At 41.7% G+C, this 13,926-nt stretch overlaps 1 protein-coding gene and 1 non-coding gene across 2 annotated transcripts in view; both read right to left on the reverse strand.

The window, feature by feature from the left end:
• The window catches only part of LOC136864849 (homeobox protein six1a), a 384,817-nt gene that overhangs the window by 81,555 nt on the left and 289,336 nt on the right, over positions 1-13,926 (reverse strand). The gene's annotated exons all lie outside the window — the stretch shown is intronic.
• On the reverse strand, positions 2,689-2,807 carry LOC136859462 (5S ribosomal RNA). The gene has a single exon (XR_010859025.1). It is a non-coding gene; the product is annotated as a 5S ribosomal RNA (ribosomal RNA).

Consider the following 13,926-nt stretch of genomic DNA (forward strand, 5'->3'; position numbering starts at 1 on the left):
GCTCCCACTTACTTGTGCTAGGTTCCTCACTTTCATCTATCCTATACGACCTCCCTTGGTCAATTCTTGTTGTTTTCCGACCCCGATGGTATCAGGTTGCGAGGCCTAGGATCTTTCATTTTCTCGCCCTTCGAAGCCCTTGTCTTCCTTTTGGCCGATACGTTCATTTTTCGAAGTGTCGGATTCCTTCCTTTTCTCTCTGATTAGTTTTATATAGAGGATGGTTGCCCAGTTGTACTTCCTCTTAAAACAATCACCACCACCACCAATAAGCTCAAAATTCGCAATTTAACTATCATCAACTGGACAACTGTATCCTGCTACAGCTTCCATACTTTCAACAGCACAAATTCAGTTATTATATTTTCATATACTTTACAGTTTTACCTTTGAATTTATCATACAAATAGTTTTAACACACAAATTTTTTGTGTAAGCCAACATGAATAACGGAGTCCTTAAAACAGATATTCTGTTATCGATAGAAATATTCTGTATTAAGTATTAAGTAAACTACTTATTACTTCCCGTACGGTCTACATAGCGTCCCATTTGCAATGGTCTATACCACCCGAATTAAGTGAATTATTTTAAAATGTGCTCAAATATGTGAATTTGTGCTGTGACATGTTTCCACAAAAGTTAAATCACTACAAAAAAGGCATTTAATGCATTAAAGAAATTAACATATTCTTTTTTTTTCTAGTTGCTTTACGTCGCACCGACACAGATAGGTCTTATGGCGACGATGGGATAGGAAATGGCTAGGAGTGGGAAGGAAGCGGCCCTGGCTTTAACTAAGGTACTGCCCCAGCATTTGCCTGGTGTGAAAATGGGAAACCACGGAAAACCATTTTTCAGGGCTGCCGACAGCGGGGTTCGAACCTACTATCTCCCGAATACTGGATACTGGCCGCACTTAAGCGACTGTAGCTATCGAGCTCGGTCTTAACATATTCTAAGAAGCCTACAAGGAACTGTTGGCTACCATGTCCCAAGAGCATGTGTAATAATAATAATAATAATAATAATAATAATAATAATAATAATAATAATAATAGTAATAATAATAAAAACCGAGCAAGTATCTTCGCGGTTTGAGTCACGTAGCTATCAGCTTGCATTCGGGATATAGTGGGCTCTAATCCCACTGTCGGCAGCCCTGAAGATGATTTTCCGTGGTTTCCCACTTTTAGACCAGGTAAATGACACCTTAATTAAGACCACAGTCAATTCCTTCCCACTCCTAGCCCTTTCCTATCCCATCGTCGCCATTTGTCGGTGCGACGTAAAACAAATTGTAAACAACATATGCATGACCTCAACTACCATGTGCAGGTATTAACACAGTTTAGCTTGCCTGCGTGTCAATTTCGATGTAAACACTAAATGTTGTACCAGAGATCCCTTACATAGCATCATAGTACGACGTCGAGTACTGAATGGACGTCATTCCGTCCTACTGAAATCTTCCACAGAACTGAGCACGCGAACTTGCGTTCTGATATCCCATGCTCTACCACTGATCTGCAGAGGGAAGTCAGACTGAAATGAATCAGCATTTGATAGTCTGTGTGACCGGGTTGAATTACTAACAGTATATTCATGCTCAGCGTGGATGCTATTTTGAATGCATCCAATAGTGTTCTAGGTTGGTAGGTACTGGGGGAATCAGATGTAGTGATGGGATAGGAAACAAAAGACAAAAATGGGTGTTTTATCTGGTAGGGGAGATACACAGTGTTAGCGAGCTGTCTAGCACGTGAATCACAACACGGTAATAAATGTACTGCAAGTACATAACTTCATTAAATCTATGGATTATATTTCATTGCCGGGAAGGAAACTACAGAAATAAGTATTAACACTGCTACCACTTACACTAGGAAATGCAGTAATGTTAATATATAATCTGAAATATGTATTTTATCAATTTTAAATGTTAATTGCGAAATTCTAGTTTAGTACACTTCTTCTTGCAAGTTTTGGAAGAAAACAAATCGGGGGCGTATCGAGTATAAATTCATAAATCGAAAGATATGAATTTGTATAGGAACACATCTTACGATGAACACTATAAGAGGGAAATATTGGAAGAGTGAACAATACAATAAAGAGCCAAGGATAATCTCCACATATTCATCCTACCATCTTAACATAGATACGGTTTTCTTTACAATTAGATTTACGTCGCACCGACACAGATAGGTCTTATGGCGAAGATGGGATAGGACAGGGCTAGGAGTGGGAAAGAAGCGGTCGTGGCCTTAGGACCCAGCATTTGCCTGGCGTGAAAATGGAAAACTACGGGAAACCATCTTCAGGATTGCCGACAGTGGGAGTTCGAACCCACTATCTCCCAAATCCAAGCGCACAGCTGAGCGCCCCTAACCGCACGGCCAACTCTATAAGTATATAGATAGGTTTCTCGTCATCTGTCCCATTTATTATATTGATACATTGTGCTGTTTTCCTTCGTCTGTGTTTGTCTGATGTTCCTAGTCTTCTCCCATCTGTATAAAACTGTACCTTCTAGTCTCTTCCCTTCCAGTTGGAGACTGAGATGAAAAGGATATGGAAGAACTAGTACTGAAATCACGTATGGCTTTTAGTGCCGGGATATCCCAGGACGGGTTCGGCTCGCCAGGTGAAGGTCTTTCTATTTGACGAGTCGGACAAAGTGAATTGAGCCAACGGCACGTGGTGTTCCCAAGCAGTCACCCATCCAAGTACTGACCTCGCCCAATGTTGCTTAACTGCGGTGATCGGACGAGAACCGGTGTATTCAATATGGTATGGCGGTTGTCCGGCTCCATGGCTAAATGGTTAGCGTGCTGGCCTTTGGCCACAGGGGTCCCGGGTTCGATTCCAGGCAGGGTCGGGAATTTTAACCATCATTGGTTAATTTCTCTGGCACGGGGGCTGGGTGTGTGTGTCGTCTTCATCATCATTTCATCCTCATCACGACGCGCAGGTCACCTACGGGCATCAGATCAAAAGACCTGCATCTGGGCGAGCCGAACTTGTCCTCGGACACTCCCGGCACTAAAAGCCATACGCCATTTCATTTCAACTAGTACTGATGAGGAGATAGTCCATCGATATGAAGTCAGTGCATGAAGAAGTGGAGTTTGTTCCTGTATTTTTCTATTCTCAACTTCGTCCTAAACTCATAATTTTAATCCTCTTGATCGATTTACAGCCAAAAGAATGTTTGCTTTCACGTCCGATTCTTAACCTTTTACTTCCACCGTAAGAGTGAAAGTTTCTGAACAAAACTCTGATAATTTTCTACGCGACAGGTTTTGGTCACTCATCCCGTATAATCAGCTGAAAGACGACAGAAGTTGTTTGACCCCCCTGTCAGTTCCTTCAAGATGCTATCCACGACTAACACCCGCACTCTGTTTGCTGACAAACAACGGGCAGGTGGGATACACATTATTAATGATCCTAGCACGTAGCAATTATCGCCTCCACAGTATTAAGTGAAGTTTAATGTCAAGCTCGGGTGTGGCTGTTACAGTGTTCACACCAGTTTCATTGTCAAGTATTAAAATATCTTAATTAATGACAGGCTAGAATCTATGGACTTGCTCAGTGGACTACTATTACGGCCACTTCGAGATACATGTGACGGTGAAAGGTAATAATATAACTGACTTTTTGGTTTAGTGACTTTTTTTTGCTAGTTGCTTTACGTCGCACCGACACAGATGGGTCTTATGGCGACGATGCCATAGGAAAGGCCTAGGAGTGGGAAGGAAGCGGCCGTGGTACAGCCCCAGCATTTACCTGATGTGAAAATGGGAAATCACGGAAAACAATCTTCAGGGCTGCCGACAGTGGGGTTCGAACCCACTATCTCCCGGTTGCAAGCTCACAGCGGTTTAGTGACTTTAAAAAAGCGTTTTCATCTATAGCCTTCGTGAAGTACACATGTAAAATCTGATCGATACAAGGACTGTATGGACGAAAATATTTAAGGGAACAGCCATAGAAAGTAATCAATCAATCAATCAATCAATCAATCAATCAATCAATCAATCAATCAATCAATCAATCAATCAATCAATCAATCAATCAATCAATCCATCAATAATAAGGGTAATTAATTTAATGACGTGTGGCGTCCGGAAAGACCTGAAGATTTTCGAGTTGACGTCTGATAGGCGACCTGCACATCTGTGAGAACAGGGCTCAACCCATGATGAATTCTAATGTTGAAGACAGCACACACACACCCAGCCCCCGAACCATCGGAATTAACCAATGAAGATTCAAATCGGGAATCGAACCCGAGACCATTTGAACCAAATGCCAGCACATTAGCCATTTAGCCATGGAGTCGGACATAATAGTAATGTTAATAAAGTATCAATGTGAGGGAGGCGTGATTACCTCAGACGCATAGCAACAAGTATCCGCTCAGACGGTTGAGTGTGGAAATCTCATCTGAAGTTTCTCGTGGAATCAGAAGGGATGGTCATCTGGCTCTAAACTCGTGGTCAAAACCAAACATCAACCAGGTTGGTTCTAGCGACCTCTAAAATAACTAGGATGAGCTGAAGAAAGTTAGGTTATATCTGCTATGTATAGGGGGTTTGTAATGGTTGTTGGAAGAGTGCCACAATGCGACTACATTGAGCTTACAGTTACCTCATTCCATCTTGTTGACGTTGTCTCGACAGCTTAAAACTTAGTGGCATAAGCGTGATTCTCTTTTTAATGCAAGCCAAGTTCCTTAACACATTCTTCTAGATCGGAATATCGTCGTTGCCCCTGGAATTACTCCGTTATGTGACAATGTCGGGGGAAGAAATACTGACCCGCAGTACATGTATCACTTCAAACGAAAATTCATTGATATAATTCATGTTATACTGAACCTTAGATGACAGCACCTTTCTGGTCAGAGTTCTAAGCTGAAATAATATCACATAGCGGTTTTTATAGGCGGAACGACGATATCTAGGCTTCGTACTTCTGTTTTCAACAGACTTCTAGTTAGATCACTCCGGGTTTGTGAAAAGCTATAATCTCACAGCTTTCTCTCACTAAACAGGCCCAATGTGTGGTAGCAAGAAGGGAATTAGGCCTTTTCGAGACGCTAACCGAGCTGAATCCATATACAGTATACGTAGAAAGGTGTGGTTGATGTACAGTAAAATGATTTTCTTCTCACGATTATTATTATTATTATTATTATTATTATTATTATTATTATTATTATTATTATTATTATTATTATTATTATTATTATTATTATTAACTTTGAGTTTGATGTTCCTTTACTATTGACCATTCTGAGACATTCTCTTTTCAGCGATATCATGTGACACTATTCTCGTAAAATGACTGAGTTGTCCTAAGATGTCAGATGAGGATAATCATCATCATCATCATCATCATCATCATCATCATCATCATCTGTTTACTCTCCAGGTTCGGTTTTTCCCTCGGACTTAGCGAGGGATCCCACCTCTACCGCCTCAAGGGCAGTGTCCTGGAGCTTCAGACTCTTGGTCGCGGGATACAACTGGGGAGTATGACCAGTACCTCGCCCAGGCGGCCTCAGCTACTGCGTTGAACAGGGGCCTTGTGGAGGGATGGGAAGATTGGAAGGGATAGGCAAGGAAGAGGGAAGGAAGCGGCCGTGGCCTTAAGTTAGGTACCAACCCGGCATTTGCCTGGAGGAGAAGTGGGAAACCACGGAAAACCACTTCCAGGATGGCTGAGGTGGGAATCGAACCCACCTCTACTCAGTTGACCTCCCGAGGCTGAGTGGACCCCGTTCCAGCCCTCGTACCACTTTTTCAAAATTTAGTGGCAGAGCCGGGAATCGAACCCGGACCTCCGGGGGTGGCAGCTAATCACGCTAACCACTACACCACAGAGGCGGACCAGATGAGGATACGGGACAAATATTTTGAAACATAAGGAATAACTATACTTTATATAGGTGTATGTAAAAAACACATAAAAGATATGTATTCTAATCAGAAAACAATTTTCTTAGTTCTGTATATTGAAATAAAACCTACGCTGTTTCATCACTATCAGACCGGTTAAAATCTTAGTAGTAGCAGATGGTACTAGCAATACGCAAAATTTATATATTTTTACAATCGAAAAGAACCACTCAATTAAAAAAAGTCGATATCGCCCTCGCTTTCTATTTGCCTTAATGATGTAGAATTTATTATCATTTAGTTATAGAAAATATCATCACATCTTAACACCACAATACTTCAAACAGGAAAAAGGCAAGTAAGAAGATGATAGGATGACACCAAATAATGAGCTTCCATTAAGCTGCCGATGAGTAGACCTTATAGTTGTCCATTATTGTTTTCTTTCTTTGCATCTGGATTGCAAGATCGCGGATTCAAATCAGTTAGAGGTAGTCGGATATAAAAAAAAATAGGTGTCAAAATTTTTCTTTGGAAAAAAATCATGTCTGCCAGTCATAGCCACTTTACATCACAATCTTCACGGTTGTTAGGTAACATCGAGTCACAAAATTTCTATAGCTAATTTCGTGGCGCAAATGTTCAGATGACCCCCAACAATGAGACATATTTATGTCAAAAGAAGTCCATTCGGCCCTCCACTTCGTACGATGTCAGAATGTGAAAGATCTGTGATGATGTACTTGTTGTTTACCCGACAAAAGTAATTGAAACTGAGCCGTAGATCAGTCCGGCTCCATGGGTAAATGATTAGCATGCTGGCCTTTGGTCACAGGCGTCCCGGGTTCGATTTCCGGCAGGGTCGGGAATTTTAACGTTCATTGGTTAATTTCTGTGGCACGCGTGCTGGGTGTATGTGTCGTCTTCATCATTTCATCCCCATCACGACGCGGAGGTCGCCTACGGGAGTCAAATCAAAAGACCTGCACCTGGCGACCCGAACTTGTCCTCGGACACTCCCGGCACTAAAAGCCATACGCCATTTCACTTTCCTTTTCAGCCGTAGATCGCCCAGCTGAGATCCGTTTCTCATCCACCTGGTGGAGTAAAATGGAACGTTGAAACTGACAGGTAGGCAGCCTAAATGGTGCCAAATGAAAATGCTTGCACACGTTACCTGATGCCATACGATTCTTATTTTATTTAACGACGACTTGCGCCTCGATATTTAGTGTGACACAAAATTCCAAGATATCAAGTTGTGTTTTAATTTCCAACTAGATTCATTTCAGGCCAACCCCGTGATGTGGGATAACGAGTCTGCTCTTACTAGGAAGCCCTAGGTTTGATTCCTGACTCATCCAAAAAGTTTAATCCCGTACTGAGGGCTGTACAGGGGTTCAAGTAGTTTTGTGAGATCAGAGGAGAAGCCAGCTGACATGAGAAGCACAGACACAGTTCCGAAAGCCTGGAATTATGGCTGAGGATGTCATCACACTGATGATGTCGAAGTTCAATATCTGCAGGCCATCTGGGTGGGCAGCAATCGTATTGGCAGACCAAGGTCTTTAGTAAGCTGTATACTACAAAGGTTCTTTTTCTGTTAAATTCGTACCACGATATTGTTAGAAGAGTGAAGCTCCGAAGCGCTGAATTGTCAGCAGCGCAGTCTGCGGTTCATAAGCACCCGAGTTTGATTCCCGATCGGATTGGAGATGTAAGCCTTGTGACTTATCTCAATACACACCACTTCATACACACATATCACCTCACCTTACACCACTAACCCACTCTGAAACAAGAAATAATGAATACATCTTACTACATAGGATTGGTGTTAGGAGGGGCTTCCGGCCTTTAAACAGGGCGAAGTCCATAGGCTATGAAAGAAAGTGGCAGAAGAATACTTTTTATGCTTCTTGTTTTAACGCCGCACTAACACATCGAAGATTTTTTCGGCGACGGAGCGCTGAGAAAAACGCTAGGAATGGGAAGGTAGCGGCCGTGGCCTGAATTAAGGTACAACCCCAGCGTTTGCTTTGTGTGGAAATGGGAAACCAGGAAAATCATTTACAGGGCTGCCGAAGGTGGGGTTCGAACCCACTATCCCCCGAATACAAACCCACAGCTGCGCGACCCTTGCCGCTCAACTAACTCGCTCGGTAGAATAAGAATAATAGGGTCGAGATGGCAAGGAAAATATATAAATGTGATTTTGAAAATAAGAGCCTATCAGAATTCCTTAAGCAACTTACATGGAACAGAAGGACATTGATCGTAAATTCGGGACTGTCTCGTAAAGCACTGCACGTCTGGCAACCCTGGCGAAGACCACCTAGCTGGTTGGCAGAGCTGTAAATTGCACTCCCATAATAAACCGACACTTACTTGCGGAATAGGAGGAAACTCTTCTCACAGTCTGTTAATCTACAATCATCTCTCAGCTAATAAACAGATGCAGTAGGAACATCCAAAATTGCCCATGTACAGGTACTTGCATAGTAATGGGTGATATTCCCTTAATTATCACCTGTGTTGTGTTTCGCTAATGAAATAATTGCATAACGAGAGCATGTGAAATATGTAGACAATACACTATGAGCGGCCAAGCTTGGCTCTGTGTAATTGGCGGAACGGAGCTTATGGTTCTACCTGATAACCAATCACAATCACTTGCTGATACAGGTGTTTTCATATTATGATACGATTAGTAGAGTAAGGAACTATAAAGTAATTTAACATCAACACCCACCGACGGTGACCTCACTTTAACAGTCACTACGTACAAAATCTGTCGTCGTTTTTGCTTTCATTTTTGAGGGCAAGAAGACACCTCTTCATGCCAACACTTATGTACCTGTGGGCATGAAACGCACTTAAAAGCTGTATTATTCTTGAGAGGTAGGAGAAGTTCATATCTGAGGCGAGGTGCTCGACTCACCTGGAAAGACATGGGTTTGATTCCTCATGGGGAAATCGAAACATGTGTAAACGTATCATCTGGAGAAGTACACGTGGCCATGGGATTTAATCAACCCTCCCCGTATAGCTGACGGTTGGTAGAATATATCCACGGTATCCCCTGCTTGTGTTAAGGGGCGGCTTAAATGGTAAACCTCATGGGTCTGTCAACTATGGAGTATAAGTTGGCAGCCACGGGGCCCCGACCTGAGTCTTGGTATTGCTTCCATTTACTTGTGCCAGGATCCTCACTTTCATCTACCCTATCCGACCACCCTTGGTCAACCCTTGTTCTCTTCCGACCCTCAAGGTATTAAGGTTTGTGAGGCCTAGGGAGTCCTTTTTTTTGTTAGTTGCTTTACGTCCCACCGACACAGCTAGGTCTTATGGCGTCGGATGGGACAGGAACGGCCTAGGAATGGGAAGGAAGCGGCCGTGGCCTTAATTAAGGTAGAGCCCCAGCATTTGCCTGGTGTGAAAATGGGAAACCACGGAAAACCATATTCATGGCTGCCGACAGTTGGGTTCGAACCCACTGTCTCCCGGATGCGAGCTCACAGCAATCTTATTTTCACTCCCTTCGTAGATTTAGACCTTTTCTTTCTTTTACCGTTACTTTCATTCTTTCCTTTCTGGTCAGTGTTAAGAGAGAACTGTTGCCCATTTCTACTTCCTCTTAAAACAATAAGCACTACCGTTCAATCAACCTACAACAAAATAATTATTTTACGGTTTTCGGAGAATCCAAGGTGTCGAAAATTGTATCCTGTAGTAAATGTTTACGTACCTACCAATAGGAAGCTGCCATATTTCAGCACTTTCAAATACTAGCAGGCTGAGCGAGGATCGAGTCGTCTAACTTGGGTTCAGAAAACTAGCGCTCTTCTGAGCCACTCAGTAAAGCAGTAGTTAGTGCTATGAGGCGCTGTGAATTCAATATTATTACCGCGAATATCATTCAGTGTCTGAGGAAGATTTGGAATACTTCCTTCATGCACACATTTTCTTTCTTTTTTTTGCTAGGGGCTTTACGTCGCACCGACACAGATAGGTCTTATGGCGACGATGAGATAGGAGAGGCCTAGGAGTTGGAAGGAAGCGGCCGTGGCCTTAATTAAGGTACAGCCCCAGCATTTGCCTGGTGTGAAAATGGGAAACCACGGAAAACCATTTTCAGGGCTGCCGATAGTGGGATTCGAACCTACTATCTCCCGGATGCAAGCTCACAGCCGCGCGCCTCTACGCGCACGGCCAACTCGCCCGGTCACACATTTTCTTCAGCATATAAATTGATAATACACCTTCCTGGAGGGTAAATGTACGTAGTGTTAAATAACCAACTTTCAATAATATTTACATGTTCATGTTACAAAATATTACCCCTCCAGTGGGAGGTAAAGAAAATTCCTATTATTATTATTATTATTATTATTATTATTATTATTATTATTATTATTATTATTATTATTATTATTATTATTATTATTATTATTATTATTATTATTATTTGAAGGGGCCAAATATCAAGTTCTTCAGCTGAAGAGAAATGCTGTTCAGTCCAGACCATTACAACAACATATATGCAATTCATACTAGTATTCTTGGATCGTTGCTGAGTAAATTTATTTCCTAATAAGTATTTAGTCGGTATCAGAATCTTCTTTACCTCGTGTATGGACATCGAGTTTCCTCGCAGTGACATATATTCTACAGTACTAAATTTTCAGTATAATGCGTTTTGTTGGTTGTTGTACGTTAAAGGTTTTAGGGTGAGGTATTTTTAGTATTAAGGCCCGCCAAGGCAGAATAACTGGGGCTGTCAATCACTGACTCAAGCATCCACATCTGTTTTATTTCAGTTGCCAACTCACTCTGTACTTGAAGCAATTCTTGTTTAGATGTAGTCTATCAACATTACTGTACTTCTTACGGTGAATAGTGATGATGAGAATGTAATTTCTTTGGGTGATAGTGAAAATCGCCGGCCCCGTGGTATTCGAACCCTCTTACCCGGAGGCCCCGGGTTCGATTCCCGGCCAGGTCAGGGACTTTTACCTGGACCTGAGGGCTGGGTCGAGGTCCACTAAGCCTACGTGATTAGAATTGAGGAGCTATTTGACGGTGAGATAGCGGTCCCGGTCTAGAAAGCCAAGAATAACGGCCGAGAGGATTCGTCGTGCTGACCACACGGCACCTCGTAATCTGCATGCCTTCGGCTGAGCAGCGGTCGCTTGGTAGACCAAGACCCATCAAGGGTTGTAGTGCCATGGGGTTTGGTTTATATTCTTACAAGTACTACAATAGGTATTATGGCAACAATGGGATAGGAAAGGGCTAGGTAAGAAAAGGCAATGGTGTGAAAATGGGGAAAGCACGGAAAACCATCTTCAAGACTGCTAATAGAGGGTTTCGAACCCACTATCGCCTGAATAAAATTCACAACTGCGCGACCCTAACCGCACGGCCAACTCGCTCGGTGAAATAAAATACTGCGTCTCAATAATAATAATAATAATAATAATAATAGGCTTAATTGATTATGGGAAGGCATTTTGATTCCATGCTATTTAGTTTGCCAGGGTGTCAATTTTGAACTTCCTTTTTAATCCCCTGTTACGGGACCTGTTGCTGAGTTTTAGTTAACTTGTTTAGGTAATCAGTATAGGTGTTATAGTGTTACGTCCCAGAAACTACCTTTTTTGCTTTTCGGAGACGCCGAGGTGCCAGAATGTTGTCCCGCAGGATTGCTTTTAAGTACGTGTAAATCTACGGACACAAGGCTGGTGTATCTGAGCACCTTCAAACACCACCGGAGTGAGTCTGGATCGAGCCCACCATCTTAGACTCAGAAAGCCAGCGTTCTGCTATCTGGGCTTGTAAGACCAGCAGAGATCTTTTATAGACTGACATCGTATGACATAGAGTGCCTGAATAGATTCTTTCTTTGCCCTTCAAAAATCCGACTGTCACTATTGGATTAGAACCCATGATCTTGGGATCCAATCGCTGATACTCTGCCACTGATCCACAGAGGGAGCCATGTCGCTGTAGTTCGGATTTTACATTAATCTGGAGATCCCGTGGTAAGGATCACAATATGCACTGTGATTATTATGATACACCACTTGTAATTACACTTTTTTTCAAGTTTAAATTTTGAGTGAATTCTGAGTGATTTATTTCAAATAAATTATGCCACGCTGCATGCAAGGGCATTTTTAAAACTTATTTTCTCTAACTTTTGAATGAATTACGACGCATTTAATTGTAATAATTACTAATCGTAACTCATTTTTAATTGGCACATATTTTTCTTGTTTTCATGTAGTTGTTTGTTGATAAATAGGCCTATTTAATTTTGTTGCTATACTATTGAAAGTAGACACTGCTCTCAAATATCTCCCAGTTGCAAAGTATTTGTTAATAATAATAATAATAATAATAATAATAATAATAATAATAATTATAATTATAATAATTATAATATCAGCTAGCATTATTTTAGAGATATAGATGTTTAGCCCCGCCTGTCACTAATTTTTTATGGATGAATTATTTCTGCATGTGTATCATGGTACAGACCAGAGACAAATGTAGCTTCGACTGGAGTTTCAGTCTCATTTATGGTTGTGACAGTGTGGAAGCTGCTGCGCTACTAGTCCTGTCTGTTACTATTCATACATCACAAAACGCCCACCTGTATAAAAGCGATGTTAATCATTCAGAGCTAGTTTTCATTATAATGCACACATCATTTTGTATTTCTTGTCCTGTGTTCCATCACAGTTTACTACGTTTTAAGCGGTTTATGTGAGTTTCGGAACCATTCAGATAGACGGTGAGAACATGCCGCAAGCATCTTGGCTGCGCAATAGCTGATGATGACCGACTTGTCGAAGAGGCCAATGCAAGGACAAGCGCAGTCTGGATGAAATACCGATCAACGACCGGCGTCACTTACGACCAGAGAATGAAAGATAATCTCAAAACCTACGATGGTGTCATACATATATTAAAAAAAAAAATCCGACATGTTGCACTATAGGCCTACGGTTGCGAATGTTGACGGACTGCGTCGACTAGGCGTCATGGACACAATGATGCTGAGTGGACAGCAGGCGTCACAACATTGCATCGCATCTCCAATAAAACCATCAGTAAAAGATCTGTAGTTGCACCTATTCAAGATAAAATATGCGACAGCCGCGTACGTTGATCTGGACATGTACTATGGGCTATTGCAAAGACTAAGGCTCTATAAGATGGGTATGCTTAGCCGCCATTTTGGTTCATACATGTGCAGTGGGCCATGTGATCAAACTCTAGTTTCTCCTACGAGCGCTTGCTTCGAAACATTGAACGTATTGCTTTAATCACCGCGTGCATGGACAGAATACTGCCAAATTTGGGTGGATATTTATTACATAATGGTGGGCTGTTCTGCACCTAATTGTAGTAATGCCTCTACTGCGGGATAGAGGTTGTTTAGATTCCCTTCTGATCTGCATTATATTATGCCTCCACTGCCTCTGCTACACTTTCTTACTTCAACTGCTGACTTGAACCTGCATCCAGCTCCCACTGAGATTACTACACCCCTTAATTCAGTCGCATTGATCATTCAGTATTCAATTCAAAGTCCTCAAAGTCTGGCAACATGAGTTCAACATCCAAACACCACAGTTAGAATATTTGTCAAAACTATCTTCATATGACAGAAATAATTTGTTTAACATTGGTGGTAGTACAACAAATGCACATTGAAAAACCAAGATCTGTGGTAAGCCTATGTGCAGACAAGTTTTAAACTACGAGCTTTCTGACTCAAGCTCTGAAACATTGTTTTTTTTTTGTAAATTTGGGTGATCTAAAGAAAGCAAATTGTGAAGTTATGAAATTAATTTGTAACTGTGAGGTCTCTGTAGGGACTATAAGCATTATATAATGCAAAATGGTGCAAATCTTGTAACGGAGAAAATTTTGAATGATAAATGTACCAGTACATGGTCTCCAATTTAAAAGAAAAATTGTTAGACACTTCTTCAAAATTCGA

This window comes from Anabrus simplex, chromosome 1, assembly GCF_040414725.1.
Source record: "Anabrus simplex isolate iqAnaSimp1 chromosome 1, ASM4041472v1, whole genome shotgun sequence".
NCBI lineage: Eukaryota > Metazoa > Arthropoda > Insecta > Orthoptera > Tettigoniidae > Anabrus > Anabrus simplex.